The 18,459-nt window shown below is 39.3% G+C and overlaps 1 long non-coding RNA gene across 2 annotated transcripts in view; it reads right to left on the bottom strand.

Moving 5' to 3' along the window:
• LOC106504490 overlaps positions 1 to 18,459 on the bottom strand; it is a 517,287-nt gene that overhangs the window by 296,955 nt on the left and 201,873 nt on the right. The window contains exon 1 of one of the 2 annotated variants that reach the window (XR_001297976.2): positions 5,916 to 6,564. The exons of the other annotated variant lie outside the window; for it this stretch is intronic. This is a non-coding gene — a long non-coding RNA (uncharacterized LOC106504490). Of the gene's footprint in view, positions 1 to 5,915; positions 6,565 to 18,459 lie in introns of those variants that run through there. 2 annotated transcript variants of the gene reach the window in all.

Here is an 18,459-nt window from a genome sequence, read left to right as displayed (position 1 = left end):
ATTCAAAAGCATTGTTATATAATCACTTCGTTGTCCGTGCACTGTCCTTTTGAGTTAAATCACAACTGCCAGAATTTCCTAAGTGCCAAGCACAGCAATTGTATTCTACTTTTAATAACTGTGGCCTAAAAGGAAGTACATAAGCAATACTATTGTTGACAGATAATGTAAATTCTCTTGAAGCTCATCACAAAACTGCTATTTTCTGATTTAAAAATCTCTGCTTGGAGTGACTGGAGAGAGAAGCTTAAAAATTCTTTTTGGTCAGTGTAAAAATATTTTATTTTTAATTCACATGTGTACATATGTTGTATGTAATGAAACAATAGATATAAAACATAAAAAAGATAACCAGTAAAATCTGAATTGTGAACAATGTAGATTTAATGGAGAAAATGAACATTATGATCTATATTAATAAGCTACTTTAAATTACGCTAAAATTATCAACAGCTTTCTTAAATAGCATACAGCCAACAAGAAAATATGACAGAAAAAGCGAAATGTTATTCACGATGGCAAAAAAAAAAATAATACCCAAGAATCAATAAGACAAAAGTGTGGAAGACATACCTGAAATCAACAATAACGCAGTAATGATGGACATCAAAGAAGACATGAACTAATGGGAGACACACTGTGTTCAGGATGCAAAGACTTGACATTTTAAAGATATCAATTTCCCACTAATCAAGGGCACTGCAAGCCCCAACTAAATTCTCAACAGGATGTTTTGAAATTAGTAGGTTTTATTTTTTAGAGCAGTTTTAGTCAACAGAAAAATTGAGCAGAAAGTAGAGAGTTCCCACCTAGTTCCTCTCCCCCTGCCCTCAGAATCCCCTACTATTACCAGCTTGCATTAGTATCAACTGATGAACCAATGTGGATGAATTATTACTAACTAAAATCCATAGTTGACGCTAAGGTTCACTCTTTATATATACAGAGCTTTTCTCTGTGTGTGTGGGAATGCATAATATCATAATTCTTAATGTCCACCATTACAGAATCATACACAATAGTTTCATGCCCTGAAAATCCCCTGTACCCAAGAGGAAATTTAAAAACTGAAACTTAATGATATAATTCTAAAATCATCTGAAAGGAAAAAAATGTTCATGAAAACAAATAAGGACACTTTGAGAAATAAAAACAAGACTATTTTTCCCATCGACTATTAAAACATAATAAAAAGCCACAGGAATTTAAACAGTGGTGAATAATATTAAGATATGTACTTAGACTAATGGGTCACAACAGAAGTCCCCAAATTAAGCATCTATTTATGAGAATAAAGGTAAGTATTTAAATTAGTGACTAATGAAAAAGTTGTAAAATTAGCTTCCTACCTCATATCACATCTGAAGGTTTACCTGTACTTAAATACATAAATGAAATGAAAGTATAAAAAAGACTAAAATATTTCAGTCACCTGACAATATGTTGATAACCTTGTAGGTAAGAAAGACCATTACCTAACTTGGCAGAGTAGACTGACAATCAGGAGGGGATTGCAAACTTGTAAACTTTTATTGCAAACCTCTCTGTGTCATTTGAGCCATTATTAGGAGCTTACTTTTGTAACTAAACATTTCATTGTTGTTGTTTTGCTTTGCCTTTTCTTTTTGGGGCCACATCTGCAGCATATGGAAGTTCCCGGGCTAGGAGTTGAATTGCAGCTGCAGCCTCCAGCCTACACCACAGCCACAGCAATGCCAGATCTGAGCTGCATCTACGACCTATGCCACAGCTTGCAGCAACACCAGATCCTTAATCCACTGAGCAAGGCCAGGGATCAAACCCACACATACTCGTGGACACTATGTTGGTTCTTAATCTGCTGAGCCACAATGGGAACTCCAGGAGTAACTAAATATTAATTTGAAAAATAAAAATAATGAGGTTTTTTTTCCATGACTATTTTATCCTATCAAAGAAAAAAAATATGGTTATTTAATGTAACTTTTAAAGAATGGTGGCATCACAATAGGTACTCATTTGTGTATGTAGTGAAAGAAAATATTGGACATATTAAAATGAAGTTTGCATTTCTAACAGGGAAAAAAATACAATCTTGTGAAAAACAGGGTTAAGAAGCCTTTTTAGAAAGTCTTGCCTTGCCAATCTCACCAAATTTTTTTTCATGATTCTTAGTTTTCTTTCCAATTTATTCTCAACTCAAAAAATTTACATTTTTTTTCATTGTTTCACTATAGAGTAAAAACATAGCCATTATTTAAACTGTGGACACTAGTTCTCCTCATCATGGGATAGGATTGTACTGACTGTATAATTTACCATGCAAATCAGGACTTATCTGATATCAAAAGGGAGCCCTATTAATAACATCACTAGGACTCCATGCTTCAACGAGGACTGTCCTGGGAACACTGATGGATGATCGCCTACATGTAAAGTTTTTGATAGTCTGCCCCTTTCTACCTACTTACACTGCTTTTCCAACAGTGTTTCCTGGGACCTCAGGTTCCAGGAATTCTGTACTACCTCTAGTTTCTAAACTATGCTATCCTGCTTCACACCATTAAGGCTTTGCTTATTTAAACCCTCTGGAAAATTCAGTAATACTGAGTAATTCAGAAATTCCTATGGAGTTTTTAAACACCACTCAGATGGCACCTCTTCCAAAAGGCCAAGGTTAATATCTCTCCAGGGCTGATGAGTCTCTTCTTTGAATCAAGAGTCTGTCACTTGGCATCTGCACTGCAGGGCTACTGCAGGTAACCATGACCTTTGCTCTCTGAGAGCTTATTGTCTAACAAAACTCTGATCTTGCAATCTTCTACTACTATGATTATTTCAGTGCATGACCTCTCCATGGGCCTCTCCTTCACAGAACTTCTCACTCCTTGAAGACATGTACATTAGCAGACCTCTGTTTGTGTCTGACAGCATCCCAACTCTTTCCCTTGGAGAACTAGCCCTCCCTCACTGCACACAGGTTGAGTGTATTAAAGAACTATTGCTGTTTAATAAGCTGAGCTGAAAAGCTTGTGTCTTAAAACACATTTTTAAAAGTGTACATATCTGTAGGTTGGCTGGGAACTTCTGCTGATGTGGGCTGGTCTGGCTGATCCCAGGGGCTCGCCTATACCTTTGGAGGTAGCTAAAGGGGTGACTGGAGGCTGGCTCTTTGTGGTGGTTTCAAAATATATGTAGAAATTCTTTCACATTCTTCCTTTCAAAAGGTGAGGTGTGATTCACTCCCCTTGAGTATTGGCCAAAAGCAGTGACTCATTTCTAATAGAATGTAGCAGAGTAAAGCTGTGAAATTTCTAAGACGAGCTCACAGAAGGCATTGCCACTTCCAACTTGCTCTCCTGGATTTCTTGCTCTGGGGGGTGGGAGTGGCAGGGGGCAGGCTTCCTCTTCTTAGGACACTTCAGTAGCTTGTGGAGAAAGGCCCCCATGAAGGGCAACTGAGGCCTCCAGTCAACAAGCAATGCCAACTTGCCAGTCATGGGATAGTCACCTTGGAAGTGAGATGCCCAGCCAGCATCTTGTCCAAAATATCATGAGATACCCCAAGCCAGAACCTCCCATCTAAGCTGAAACTGGATTCCAGACCTTCAGAAACTGTATAAGGTAGTAAACTTGATTGTCATCGTTGTTGTTTTTGGTTTCATTTTTTTGGGGGGGGGGTTGTCTTTTTAGGGCCACTCCTGCAGCATACGGAAGTTCCCAGGCTAGGGGTCAAATGGGAGCTGCAGCTGCCACCCTATGCCACAGCCACAGGAATGCCATATCTGAGCCACATCTGTGACCTACACCACAGCTCATGGTAATGCCAGATCCTTAACCCACTGAGAGAGGCCAGAGATGGAACCAGCATTCTCATGGATACCAGTCAGGTTTGTTACCTCTGAGCCACAACAGGAATTCCTGATTGTTGTTTTAAGTTTGGGAAGTAATCAGAGGCAGAGTGGTAAATAATGGATACCTAGCTAAGATGACTTCAGCTGGAACCACTCATCCCATACCACACAGCCTCTCATCCTCCATCATGTTAGTCCAGGCTTGTTCTCACTTGCTTGACAAGTTCCCAAGAAAGAGAGAAGAAGCTTACGAGCCCCCTAAGGCCCAGCCTCAGGAATGGCATGCCACCTACCATTGGCTAAAGCAAGTCACCAGGCCAGCCCAGGTTCAAGACTGGAGAAATAAACACTTCCCCTTGATGGAAAAAGCTGCAGTGTCACATTCCAAGAGGCATGGATAAAAGGAAGTAGATAACTGGGGCCATTTGGGCAATCCAGCTACCATAACAGAATTGTCAGTCAAGGTGTTTCTGCTTCTTTGTCCCAAGAGTGGGCCCTTGACTAAGGCAAGGACAGTTTATCAAATGCTCTCCAGCCCAGAAATCTTGACCGACTGACTCAAGAGGAAAAATGAATGATTTCATCATCCCGACAATGAGCAGTCTGAAAAGGCAGAGCACTAGTTCTTGACACCTAGATTTCTGCAAATATCCTACTTCCTGTCCTGAATGGCTTTTCAGCTATTCCTTTTGTAAACTAGCATACTCTTTCCTATAAATGCCCATTCTTTCCTGCTCAAGGTAGCCAGTCAGCTGTTATTGCTCACCACCAAAGAACCCAGCCAAAGAACCCAGTGACCTTGGTAGCACTCAGCTCATGACCACACGAGCTCTGGTATTCAGCACCAGAAGATGCTATAAGCAAAGCACTGAGAGACCCATCAGATGATTACTGGTATTTAAAAAAATACCTTGAGTGTTCCTTCTGTGGCACCATGGGTTAAGGATCTGGCATTGCTGCAGCTGTGGCATAGGTTGAAGCTGAGGCTCAGATTCAATCCTGGCCCAGGAAATTCCATATGCCATGGAGGAGGGGGGGATGACTTTGAAAATTCTTTAAACATCTTAAAGACAAATGGAATAAAACACAAAGCAGTATCAGTTAATGCTATAGAAACTACTCTAAAATGGTATTTTCTGCAAAGGCTGAATTGTCTAGCAGCTTTTCCATGTGGCAGTGTGCTGAATGCCAAGGATATCATAAGCCAGGAGAGGCCAAAGTTTCTGGCACTTGGACCAAACAGTCATAACCAGTCTATGAAGGCAATGGCATCAAGCCTCCTGCTTCCCGTTGACATATGGCAGCTTCAGGCCGTTCTATTTGCTTATCTATTGCAGCATAGTTTTACAGTCACTCCAGGCATGAAATGCTTAATGATTTCCATTTCTGCTGGTCATGTTTCCTTACTAATTCACTACACCAATCGGGGATGACAGAAGGTATCAACTCCCTTTTTGGATATTTAAACTGTGAGCAGTCATCTGTATGCAAAAAGTATGCCCATGAACTTTTTAGAACTTTCCTTATGCAGAGCCCAAAGCACAAATGTTGCAAAATCAGACGCCTCCCCTAAATATTTCCCCCATTGATGTTCAGCAGCTTTTAAAAGAAACTTATTAGTGATTTTTCAGGTTCGAGCTCCACTAGCTATCAGTCAGGAACAGGCTTGGGCACTTGGCCATGGAGACAGCGTGTCCTGGTAGTTAAGAGCACAGGCTCTAAAGCTGAAAACTGTGAGTTCTAGTATCAGCTTCACCTCTTACTACCTGAATGATCTTGAGCAAGTCCTTTAACCCTCTCAGCCCTAGTTTCCCCATTAGGCAAATTGTGCCAAAAATAGAACTATCTTATAGGGTTCTTCTGAGAATTAAATGAAATGATATACACTTAATTCATAGCTTGCAACATAGGAAACAATCAATAGATGCTAATTGTTACTGTTTCTATCTACTACTACTATTATTACTACTACTACTACTACTATAGCTAATAATAATAATAATAATAATAATAATAATAATAGTTTAACGCACCAGCAGTTTCCAGGGCTGGAATAGCAAGGCCCAGAAACATGTGACTTACCAAGTCGCCGCAGCAGAGCTAATGCTGGTCCAGGCAGGATTGGCATTGGCCCCTTAGGGCAGCATCTGGGGAGGTGGAGCAAGATGCTGTGGCTCAGAATCTAAGTGCCTTTACTAGATGCTCACAGCATCTCACCTCACACTCCATCTGGGTTACCAGCAGTAACAGAAGCAGAGCCAGACCTCAGAAGAAGGGAGGCAAGAACACACCTAAGTATCAGGGCTGAACTCCAGACCTAGGGGAGAACAGGAGTGGATGCCTGGACCTGAACAGTCAGAAGGGCCCAAGTGATGCTCTGAAACACTAAGGGCTCTGTCGCACTGCACAGGCTGGAGCAGCAGAAACTCTGCAGACCCATCCAATCAGCAGGAGGGAGCAAGCTTGCTGCCAAGACTGGCTCTCGGACAGATCAACAGCAACGCTGTAATGTGAGCTGCTCCTTGATTATAGGGACAGTACCATTTCCCTCTCTGAGCTAAAGGAAGGAATAAAATCCACAAGGAAAAGGAAAGCACTGAGTGCACAGCAATGGCAGTCTGCAGCAGCCATAGAGAGCAGAGCTGCTAACCTGAAATAGGATGTGTTGTATGGCAAATTCAGGACAGCTCAGGGCTCTGCCACCCGGTCGCAGACCCTCTGGCAGCTGTGCCCAAGGATCCCAATGACTCAGCTGCTGAGTCATTCTCAATAGAGCATTTCAGGACCTTGATCCTTGCTGTGTTTCTCAAGGGTGTCAGAATCTGCATTTTAGCAAGGTGCCCACAGGATTCACAGGTGCATTGCAGTTTCAGAAGTTCTGTTAGGATGCCTTTATCAGTTTGATGTAGCATGTGAGTTCAAACCTATTTGCCATCCTTTGCTTTGAAAGCAGACTGAAATTGAAGGGTCCTGAAGCAGGAAGAGGACCCTCAATTCTGAAATAATACCAGAGTCTCCTAGTGGTCTGCTAGAGACTTTGGCCCATAAGCATGTTCCCATGTAGTCCGAACTAAGACGGTCTCAGTCAAGTGGAAATGGCAGGTTAGGAGGAAGCCAGTTAAGATAGCTGGAAAACAAAAGTTCTCGTGGCTTAGCAAGTTAAGCACCCAGTGCTGTCTCTGTGAGGATGTGGGTTTGATCCCTGGCCACACTCAGTGGGTTAAGGGTCCCATGTTGGCATGGCTGTGGCATAGGCCAGCAGCTGCAACTCCCATTTGACCCCTAGTGCAGGAAATTCCACACACCACAGGTTCGGCCTGTAAAAAGAGAAAAAAAAGATATCTGGGAATTGTAGCAGGAATTTGGAGCAAGAATGTCATAGGAATTCAAAGGCACTCTATGTGACCCTTGAGTCTCAGCATGTACCTTGTTTTTATTTCTTTCACTGCTGACTCATCTTTTTTTGCTCTTCTTTTAATTAGACGTTGATTTACAATATTCTGTCAATTTCTGCTGCACAACAAAGTGATTCTGTCATACATATGTATACATTCTTGTTCTCATTTTATCTTCCATCATGACTCATCTTGTCTGTTCTGCTTTGTCATTTGTAGTTTTGAAAAGATAGAACCTACTCAGCTGTGCTAAGGTGTCAGAAAGAAAGATGACACTGCATATGGGAGCCACTGAAGCCTCCTGGGAACCAGGAAATGGTGACCGGAGCAGTCAGAGAACATGAGAGCAACAGAAGAAGAGTGAAAATTTCAAGAAGCACTCAGGAACCTTCCACCTGTAGGTTTTCTTAAAAACTGAGCATCTTTGTGTATGAAAGATGAACTTCATGGGGGTGGTTTTTCCCTCTGTGGCTTCTTTTGAGAATCCTCTGAAAGAGATAAACCTTTACCCATCTCTCTCCATTCTCCAAATGTAGAGACCCACAGATGCTCAAAACTTGGCACACAATTAAAACTCATGGGGTTTATGGAACCTGTATGACCTCAGGGATCTCAGGTTAAAAACACACTTGGCACTTCCCATACTTTTTTATTTCTCTTTTGAATCCATAACTTTAACCTTGACACGACCATGGTTCCTAAAAAAATAAGCATTACCAGGTTGTTTTCCACCAGTGGAGATCAATGAAAACTAACTCACCTTTCAGACAATGAATGCTGGGATCCATGGTCCTCACTCCAGATGTCTATTTAAGCTTTAATTCCCAGGAGACTCACAATCAACATCAGTTTGATTATTTTTTATTCCAGACCAGAGGCTATGAATCAATTTGTTTGGGTAGAACCCAAGCATCTGTATTTTTAAAGCTCCCAGGCAATGGTAAATTGCATCCCAACTCAGAACCACTGCTCTAGGGTGATTCTGCCTAACTGGGTCTGAGATAAAAAAATAATCACTTCTCTGCTTTCCCCTCCCCCTCTCAGCAACCCCTCTGAAACAGCAGCAGGTGTGCACAACCCTGGGTAAAAGGTGATGTAGAAGACCTATTTGTATCCTTTTCCTTCAGGTAAGATCCTATTTAAATATTAACCTGAAAAAATACAAATAAAATAATAAAAATAAGATTTTTTTATTGAAACAGTTGATTTAGTGTTTAACTGACTTTGTGTTAGTTTCAGGTATCCAGTATAATGATTCTGTGTTTTTTCATATATACTCCATTACAGGTTACTACAAGATAATGGGTATAACCACCTGTGCTATACAGTACATCTTTATTGGTTATTCATTTTGTACATACTAGTTTGTCCCTGTTAATCCCATACCCCTAATCCCATACCACTTCTTTCTTTCCCCTTTGGTAACTATATGCTGGTTTTCTATGCCTCTGGGTCTGTTTTGTATATAAATTCAGTGAAAAAAATAGGAGTTTAATAACACTGGTCAGTAAGTTGGGACTCTTTGCCTCCAGCCCCTCTACACCAAGCACAAAGGCCTTTCACAAGCAAGGGTGGCTATGTACCTCTGCCATATATATATATATATATATATACAGCCTTTCCACATGCATTTGAAGAGGTCAGAGATTTTTCCAGTCAATCCTTAAAGTACATCACTTCCCTGAAACTCACTGAACAATAAATTTAAATCTCCTGAATACTGGAAATGAATGTGATGAATTAATTGGCAGTCTTTAAGCTCAACTTGGAAAAGTTCATTACTTGTAATGGCTTCTTTACAAATGCTCTCTTCACTTGTTTTGAGGCTAGAATATGTGGTGCCACATTCTAGTGGTTGGTTAGCATTTGGCTTCTCCTCTTGAATGTTCACATCAGCCACTGCCTGATTGCAGAGTCTATCTTTCATATCATTCTTATGATACTTTGAAAAAAAATATATCGGCGATAAGATTTCATCCAATCAAATGTTGGTTCTTATACCACTACCCACTGTGTCCAATTTTAAAGACTTTCTGACTCAGAATCAACATTTCTAATCATCAGTTAATTTAGCAATAAAAATTGAAATGCTTCCTATGGCAGCCTGCATGCAATGAAAAAAAGAAAAGGATTATTTTCTACACTGATGGTAGGAGTGGAAGAATAAGGAACCAGTGCAGCTGAGATGTCTTCATTGCTCCCCCCCTTCCCCAATAATTAACCCATGATGGTGTAGCTTGATAATGAAACCAAGGCTGTAAGTCAGTGTCACTGTGTCTTTGAAAAGTAGTGTCCTGTGAGGCTCAGCTACAAGAGAGAAGTTAGACATGAAGTTTTGAACAAATGGCTTGAATGATTACCTGGGATCTTTATTATACATCTTTCTGGAAAATTGCCTAGCTGGGAGCATCTTTAAAACACACACAGTTGCAGTCATCCACAATCTTAAAATTCTTTACTGGTTACAAACAATATTTGAAACCTCCTTTAAATATACTAATTAAAAATGTGGTTTTAATGTGAATTGATAAAATGTATTTCTTCTCTATATTTAAACTTAAATTAAAAATAGAGTCCCATGGTGGCTTGGTGTTGTCACTGCAGTGGCCTGGGTTGCTGCTGTGGCACAGGTTCAATCCCTGGCCTGGGCATTTCCACATGCCACAGACATGGCAAAAATAAATAAATAAATAAATAAATAAATAAATAACCAACAAGGACCTACTGTATAGCACAGGGAACTATATTCAGTATCTTGTAATAATCTAGTAGAAAATAATCTGAAAACAGAATATGTATGTATTCTATATATGCATGTGTGTGTGTATAACTGAATCACTGTGCTGTACACTTGAACCTAACACAACATTGTAAATCAACTACTTTAATAAAATAAGTAAATAAATAAAAATTTAAATAAAAGAATTTGTAATATAAAAAACTGAAAGTGCACAAAATGAGAGAAAATATTTGAAATATATAACACCAAGTTTCAATACTCAATGTACATAAAAAATAACAACTCGATGAGAAAAAGAATGATATCTTCCTTTTACAGAACAGCATGCTAGATGAAAATATGCTCAATTTCAGTCATATTCACTCATATTTATATTCATAGAAAGGTAAATTTAACTCCCAATTAAATACAATTTTTTGTCCAGCTTATTGGTAAAAATTTCAAACTATTTATGTCCAATGTTGGCAAGATAAAAAATGATCCCATGCACTGTTAATGTGGATATAGGTTTTTTTGGAGACATTTGAGCAGTATCTATTTTGATTAAAAGTGACATTTCCAAGTTCCCATTGTGGCTTAGTGATAACAAGCACAACTAGTAACCATGAGGATTTGGGTTCAATTCCTAGCCTTGCTCAGTGGATTAAGATCTGGTGTTGCTGTGAGCTGTGGTGTAGGTTGCAGACTAGGCTCGGATCCTTCATCATTGGGGCTGTGGCATAGGCTTGCAGTTGCAGCTCTGATTCAACTTCTAGACTAAGAAATTCCATATACCACATGTGTGGCCCTAAAAGGCAAAAACCAAAACAAAACAAAACAACAAAAGGCATTTCCTTTGACCCGGAATTACACTGTAAGGATTCTATACTAGGTGAAATAATTACTCATGTATACAAAGAAATTTCCATAAGTTTAGCACTATTATTATTAACAGACCCAAATCTAAAGGTACATAAATGCCTAACAGTCAGGCTATGATTGTACAAACAATGGTGCCCTCATGGGATCAAATCCTGTTATTCAAGAAAACTATAAGGCAGATGTTTATGTACTGATAAAAAGAGTGCCAGTATACTTTGAAGTAAGGAAAACAAGGTGCAGTACGCATAACTAGAAGATGCTTTTATATATGTGTGTGTAAGACAAGCATTACCACCATATAATGCACATATGCTTGCAAATGTCTATACTAAATGGGGAACAGTGACTATGGCTTCAGACCAGGTGGAATGGGATCAAAATAGGGGCCTGGAATTACCCCCCTTCACACGCTCTTAGCATGAGTCCTTTGGAAACCAGCCTTGATTCTCTAGACTCAGTTCATAAAGTGATTTTTTTAAAAGCTCTTGTAATTTACATTGTGTTCATTGTAATTTTATTATTGAACTTCATTAGAATTTTTCCTAAGCCATTAAATATTTGCAAGGAGGTATAGAGATGTTTTGTGAAGTTAGTAATAGAGTCAGTTATCAGGTTGGCATCTCCATCAGGGCAGACCCTTGTCGAGGAATGGGAAAGTAGTGGGAAATCATGTAGAACGAAAGATGGTTGGTCACAGATGAGCTTTTTCCATCAAGTCCTCACTCAATACAGATCTAATTATATTTATCCAAGACCCTTAATTGTTACTTGTTTCACATGTCTTGGTTTCACATCTGCCTGTTCAGTTTTAGTAATGGAAGTATAATCTGCTATTAGTTCATCATCAGGAAACACTTTGCTTGCTCAGCCCATTCTGTTGCCACTGCCATACAATTACATTACCTATGTACACCACGCAAGAAGGCAGCATCTTGCTGTGTTCACAATACCTTTAGCAAAAAGGTCCTTGTACCTTTATGTTGAATCCAGTCTCTGTCAAAATGGAGAATCAAATAAAACTTGTCTTCAGTATTTCTTTTTTTGGTTGTGTCTTGTTTTCTTTGTTTCCCTGTCCTTAGTTGCCTTTCTCCCTTCCAGCTTTCTTTCAAGTAAAAAAAAAAAAAAAAAAAAAAAAAAAAAAAAGCTCACTTTAGTAATTTCCTCTGCAGCTGCCACAAATCATTTCTGGAAGAAGATGGAGGGTCACTTTAGGCCTATGGCCACAGAAGGTGCTTCACAGTGCTCACCACTTCAAAAAAAGCATCACTAACTTAGAGAAGAGCAGAGCATATCAACATCGCAAATACAATGATGATAGGGAATCCATACTAGAAGTGGTCGATATCTGATCTTATTACTCATTAAAATAAGTTCATCTTCTTTTTTTTCTTTCACTTTTATCCTTCTTCCCTTCCTTCCTTCCTCTAATCTCCTTAAGCTTGATACTGAAGACAGTGTAATGAATACAGAAGCCCTTGGGTCTGACCTTGGCTTTGCCACTTACTGGCTATGGAATGAAGCAACTTTCTGAACCTCGGGCTCCTGATCTGTAAACTTGGACCTTATCTCAAAATGCACCTTCCTAAGGTTATCGCGAGGTCGGATGAGATTGCAAACATTGAGAACCCAGACTGGCATTCAGTGTGTGTGTGCAATAAAGGTTAGGGCCTACTTCTTCCTAGAGATCTTTGCTTTGTAAATTTTATTTCCAATTGTTAAACAGAAATTCAGACAGCAAACCCGTTTCAAATGTCAGCACGGTGCAACCCCCAAATTAAGATTTAGGCATAAATGAGCACAACTTGAATTTACAAGATAAAAATGTCTAGCGAAAAATAAGATGAATATGTGCACTATACAATAAAGAATGAGAATTGGTACTTATACAGTGATTTAACTGCCCTTATAAAACCTGAAGGATCAAGACAGATAAGTTCTGGTGCTGGGCAATATGGAATCAGCATTCTATAACCATTCTCCCAGTGATTACAGATAAAACCTTGATGATGATGATGATGCAAACAATAATAACAATGGCAATGATCTGAGCATCAGTAATAGCAAGTGGCTTGGGGAGAGAAGTCAAATCTTGAAAAGCAAGCCATATCAACAGTGAGTTTTATGAATGATTTCCTCTCTTTTGTCTCCTGGCTTGGAACCAAGGGTGGCCCCAGTATGGAACTACAAAGCAAACACAGGCAGCAAAAAAAAATCCCTTATCTTTCAGTCAGAGAACCAAGAAAAGGTATTTTTGCAAGCAGGAAACTATGGGGGAAAATCTCTGTTGTTGTTGTTGTTGTTTCAAGTACACTTTTACTTTGGAATAAATTTAGGTTTATAGAAAACATGCAAAGATAGTGTAGAGTTCCCAAGCCCCATTCACCAGTTTCCCCCATTGTTAATGGCCCATATCACTGTGCTGCACTTTTTAAAGCTAAGAAACCTATAGTGGTACATTACTATTGCTAATCTTTAGACTTTATTTGGATTCACTAGACTTTCCACAGATGCTTTTTTACTGTCCCAGGATCCAATCCAGGACACCTTATCGCATTTAGTCAACATGTCTCTGTGGCCTTCTCCACCTGTGAGTTTCTCCATCGTTGCTTGTTTTCATGGCCTGGAGAGTTTTGAGGTACACTCATCAGGTGCTTTGTAGAATGTCCTTCAAATTGGGTATGCCTGAGGTTCTCCTCATGCTTAGACTGGAGTTGTGGGTTTTAGGGACAAATATCAAAGAGGTGAAGGGCCCTTTTCACTGTATCCTATCAAGGGTAGCTGCTATCAACCTAACTAATCACTAGTGATGTTAATCTGGCTGAAATATGTTTGCTGGGTTGGAAACAAGTCACTAAGTCTAGTGCACACTCAAGGGGAGAAAGAAGAGACTCTACATCAGTAATTGGGAATTCTTTTGCAAGAAAGATTTGTCTCTTCTCCATTTATTTATGTAATCATTTACTACGTATAAGTATGGATTCATACAGATTTGGTTTTTTTTTCCTCTTTTTTTTTCTCCTGGCCCTACCCTAAGAGTGGCTCTGGTCCTGGAGCTGCATAAGGAAGTCATGGTGGCACAGGAACCTAAAACCAAGGAGAAAACTTGTTTTTCAGGCTTGGAAAAATGGGCAAAGAGGATCCTGTGGTTGGGATCATGAAGATCCTCATTTTCTTCTCTCCTTTCCCTCTCTTGAGAGTAATCCCAATCACAGCAGCACACATGGCTAAAATCCCCAGAATACCGAATTTCTACCCCACAAGTTGGAGGAAGGGATCCCTGGGAGCCATAGGGAATGGTGGAAATAAAGAAGGAAAGGTACCCTCTAATTCTGTGTATGAATTGATATAGGCTTATTCTGAACAGGGAGAAAAGACTCATAGCAGGAGAGCAAAGGCTTCAAGGTCTGAACATTGGAGCCTCTGCCCACAGAAAGAGAGTTCAGAACAATCTGAACATTCCTAGGGTCACTGCCTATTATAATAAAATTGCTGGCACTCTCCAGAGGATTTTAACAAGACCCAGAGTCTTATAATATTCAAAAGTCTATGCCATAATCTAAAATGACTCATCAGGAGTTCCTGTTGAGGCACAGTGGAAACAAATCCGACTAGTATCCATAAGGATGTGAGTACAGTCCCTGGCATTGCTCAATGGGTCAGGGATCCAGCATTGCCATGAGCTGTGGTATAGGTCACAGACGTGGCTCGGATTCAGAGTTGCTGTGTCTGTGGCTGTGGCTGGCAGCTGTAGCTCCAATTCGACCCCTAGCCTGGGAACCTCCATATGCCGTGGGTATGGCCCTAAGAAGTAAAAAAAAAAAATACCCAGGGAAGACACAGATTGCCATGGTCAACATCATCCACTCAGGAAAGTAGTTACTTTCATGGCACCCATAGAACTTACAAATTATTATTATTATTATTATTATTTTGTCTTTTGAGGGCCGCATGCATGGCATATGAGGGTTCCCAGGCTAGCGCTGTGCCATGACGGGAGCTCACTTGATAGTATCTTTTTTCTTTGCAGTACAATGATAGAGAGAGATAAAAATAAAGATGAAACGAAACAGCAACACATCAGACTTATACAAATAAAAAGGAAAATGTGACCAATTCTCAAGGAAGAAGACAACTGTTGTCAAGCTCAAGATTATCCAGTTATAAATTTCTTTAAAGATCTTTAAACAAGTATTATAGTCATGTTCAATGAGACAAAGGAAACCATTTTTGAAATAAAAATACAGACGTTCTTAGCAGGGAAATAAAAAACCTATTTTTTTAAAATGCGTATATTGCAACTAAAAAATATATCTTATATTAAAAAGTCACTGTATGATCTCAATAACACGATGAAGGTGGCAGAAGAGCCAGTGAACTTGCAAACAGTTCATTAGAATTTACCCCACTTCTATGACAGAAAGAAAAAAAAAATGATTGAAAAAAAATATCAGGAGTTCCCGTCATGGCACAGTGGAAATGAATCCCAACTAGGAACCATGAGGTTGCAAGTTCGATCTCTGACCTCATTCAGTGGGTTAAGGATCCAGCATTGCCATGAGCTGTGGTGTAGGTCACAGACTCCGCTTGGATCTGGCATTGCTGTGGCTCTGGCATAGGCTAGTGGCTGTAGCTCCAATTAGACCCCTAGCCTGGGAACCTCCATATGCTGCTGGTGTGGCCCTAAAAGGACAAAAGACAAAAAAAGAAAAAGAAAAAAGAGAAAAAAGAAAAAAAATATCAGTTTCAAGGTTCTATGAGACAATATCAGAAAGTTCTATTATTCATGATATTTTAGTCCACAAAGGAGGGGGGAAGAATTGGTGCAGAAAAAAAAAAAAAAAGGAAGACATTATGGCATAAAATATAAATTTGGTGAAAGACACAAATATACAGCCATCAGAACCCCAAACAAAATAAACTCAGAGGTAACCAAACCCATCACATTATAATCAAACTGCTGAAAACAAAAGATTAAAAAACAAACTTTAGAACTGACATAAAAAGAAAAACCTTTTGTATGTATATAGAATGACAATTTTAAAGACTCTTTGGTTTCTCATTAGGAACCAAGGTTTTCAGAAGATAATGAAATAACATCTGTAAAGTTCTAAAACAAAAGAACTGCAGCCCAGAATTCCATATTCAGCAAACATATCCTTCAATGAAGATGTCAGAATAAAACATTATCAAAGGAAGAAAAATTAAGAGAATTCATTGCTAGCAGACCTTTTTCAAAATAAACAATAACAGAAATCCTTTAACTTGAATTGTTCCCTGAGGAAACTATGAGCTTCAGAATAAAGAGCAAGAGATGATAAATTTCTAGGTAAATGTAATAGTCTATTTTCCTCTCAAATTCTTTAATATACATGTTAACTGAAGTAAAAATATAAAGACTGTCTGGTGGGATTGTCAGTATATGAGATGCATATACATGCCAACATAAAGAGAGCTATTGATCTCTAGGTCAACTACTGCTTTAAAAACAAAAATAAAAACAAAACTGAAAAACTATAAAGAGATATAAAGCTAAAAATCAATGGATACATTTAAATGGATTTCTAACAGATATTCGAATAATTGAAAAAAAAAAGTAGGGAAGGGGCAATAGAGAAACACGCACCACATCCACAGGCACAAACAAGCAAATAAAATGATACACCTAAAACCAACCATATAAATGATTATATTGTATGTAAATGCTCTAAACATACCAATTAAAAGACAGGGACTGTCGGATTGGATTTTTTTAAACTTCTCTATGCTGCTATATTAATGTTAGCTGAACTTAAATAGTCATAATAATATATGTACAATAAAAATGGAATTTTATCTGTGGGTAAGGTTGGTCATTCTATAAACTACCTTCTGCCTAGTTGTACAATAGTTTCTGTTAAATATTTTCCTTTTTTAAGGTTTGGCTGAGGGGTTCTGCTCTATAGCACATGAGGCCAGACCCACACAAGCCAGTCAAATTGCTCCAGGTTGACTACTCAACAGTCATTTGCCTTCTTCCTTGTTAACAGAACTCTGACTTTATTCAGCCTTTCAGAGGAAAGAAATCACTGGTCTGAGTGAACTGTGAAAATCTCACTTCTTTTTGCCAGTTAATGACCTACTGGTGCATGAGTGACTCAGTTTTGGCCAACGACATGTAAGAAGTCTGTGGGCATCTAGGAAATATATTTTCCCTCTGAGAGGACAAAGAAGAAGAAAAAAAAAATCCCCCTCCCTTTTTTTGATGGATATAGACTCCCTTGCTTTAATTTTTGAATTTTGTTATATGAAGATGGCACACTTAGAACAGTGGTAACTGAAGCCACCAGGGAGGAAGAGCAGTGATGCAGATGAAAAAGATAAAAGGAGTCTGATGCACCATCCCTGGGAGTGTTTACTACTGAACAACTTATTAAGTAAATAAATATTCTTACCATTTAAGCCACGTTGGCCAAGCTTTCTGCTACCCTGGTCAGAATAGCATTAACTGACAAACCAGCACGGAGTCTCGTGTCCTCAGGCACAGAATTCTATCTGGGCAATTCTGCCTTCTGGGCACTATTAGGGCCATTGTCCTCCCCCCTTTCCTAGCCAGTTCCTTGAATGGAGAACATCTGCCTCTAGAGGGACCAATAATACTGCATGGATTGACATTCACGCATTCAATCAGCCAACAAACACCTAATCCAGTGCTTATTGTGTGCTGAACTTTGCTGAACTCTGAGTTAGGAACTAGAGGTACAACAATAAGGAGAAAAGTTCTGTGCTAAAAGTAAGAGTGATTGACCTTATGCAAATAAATATATAAGGTCAGGTTGTATTTTATAGAAAGCGGCAGAGTAAGAGCATGTTGGGGGCTAGTCTAGATAAAGTGAAAAAGAGCATAACAGCCATTTCGGAAATTTATACGGAGCTCGATTTGTGGCCTTTCCCATTTTTTTTAGGAGGTGATAAGAAAATGTTGGACTTGTGAAGCTTTATTAAATTTCCACATTAATACTCTAAACACAGAACAGTAAAGCAATCTTTAGGGTTATTTAATAAATAAATAGGGAGTTCCCGTCGTGGCGCAGTGGCTAACGAACCCGACTAGGAACCATGAGGTTGAGGGTTCGGTCCCTGCTCTTGCTCAGTGGGTTAACGATCCGGCGTTGCTGTGAGCTGTGGTGTAGGTTGCAGACGCGGCTCGGATCCCGCGTTGCTGTGGCTCTGGCGTAGGCCAGTGGCTACAGCTCCGATTCGACCCCTAGCCTGGAAACCTCCATATGCCGCGGGAGCGGCCCAAGAAATAGCAAAAAAAGACGAAATAAATAAATAAATAAATAAATGAAACAGCTCCATCAAGAATGACTTTTAAATTCCAATGTGAGATTGATCAATTCGTTAGCGCTCACAAACTTGGTATTTTTATAAGGGAAGAATTTATAAGGATGAGAATATGAAGGCCAGATGGTGCATTGATGCTAGATGATAAAAAGAAAAAGGCACAGAATAGAGAAGGAATGAAGAAAGAAAATGAAACCGAAGCGAAAGGAGGCATGAGCGTGGAGAACACGTCATCAAGGCAACTGGAAATTTTCGTGGACTATGATATTGAGGTCAGGAAATCCTTTTGGGTGGGGCAGAAACTCGG

Source organism: Sus scrofa, chromosome 7, assembly GCF_000003025.6.
Source record: "Sus scrofa isolate TJ Tabasco breed Duroc chromosome 7, Sscrofa11.1, whole genome shotgun sequence".
NCBI lineage: Eukaryota > Metazoa > Chordata > Mammalia > Artiodactyla > Suidae > Sus > Sus scrofa.
The sequence above is the reverse complement of the archived record's forward strand: the minus strand, read 5'-3'. Positions and strand labels throughout refer to the sequence as shown.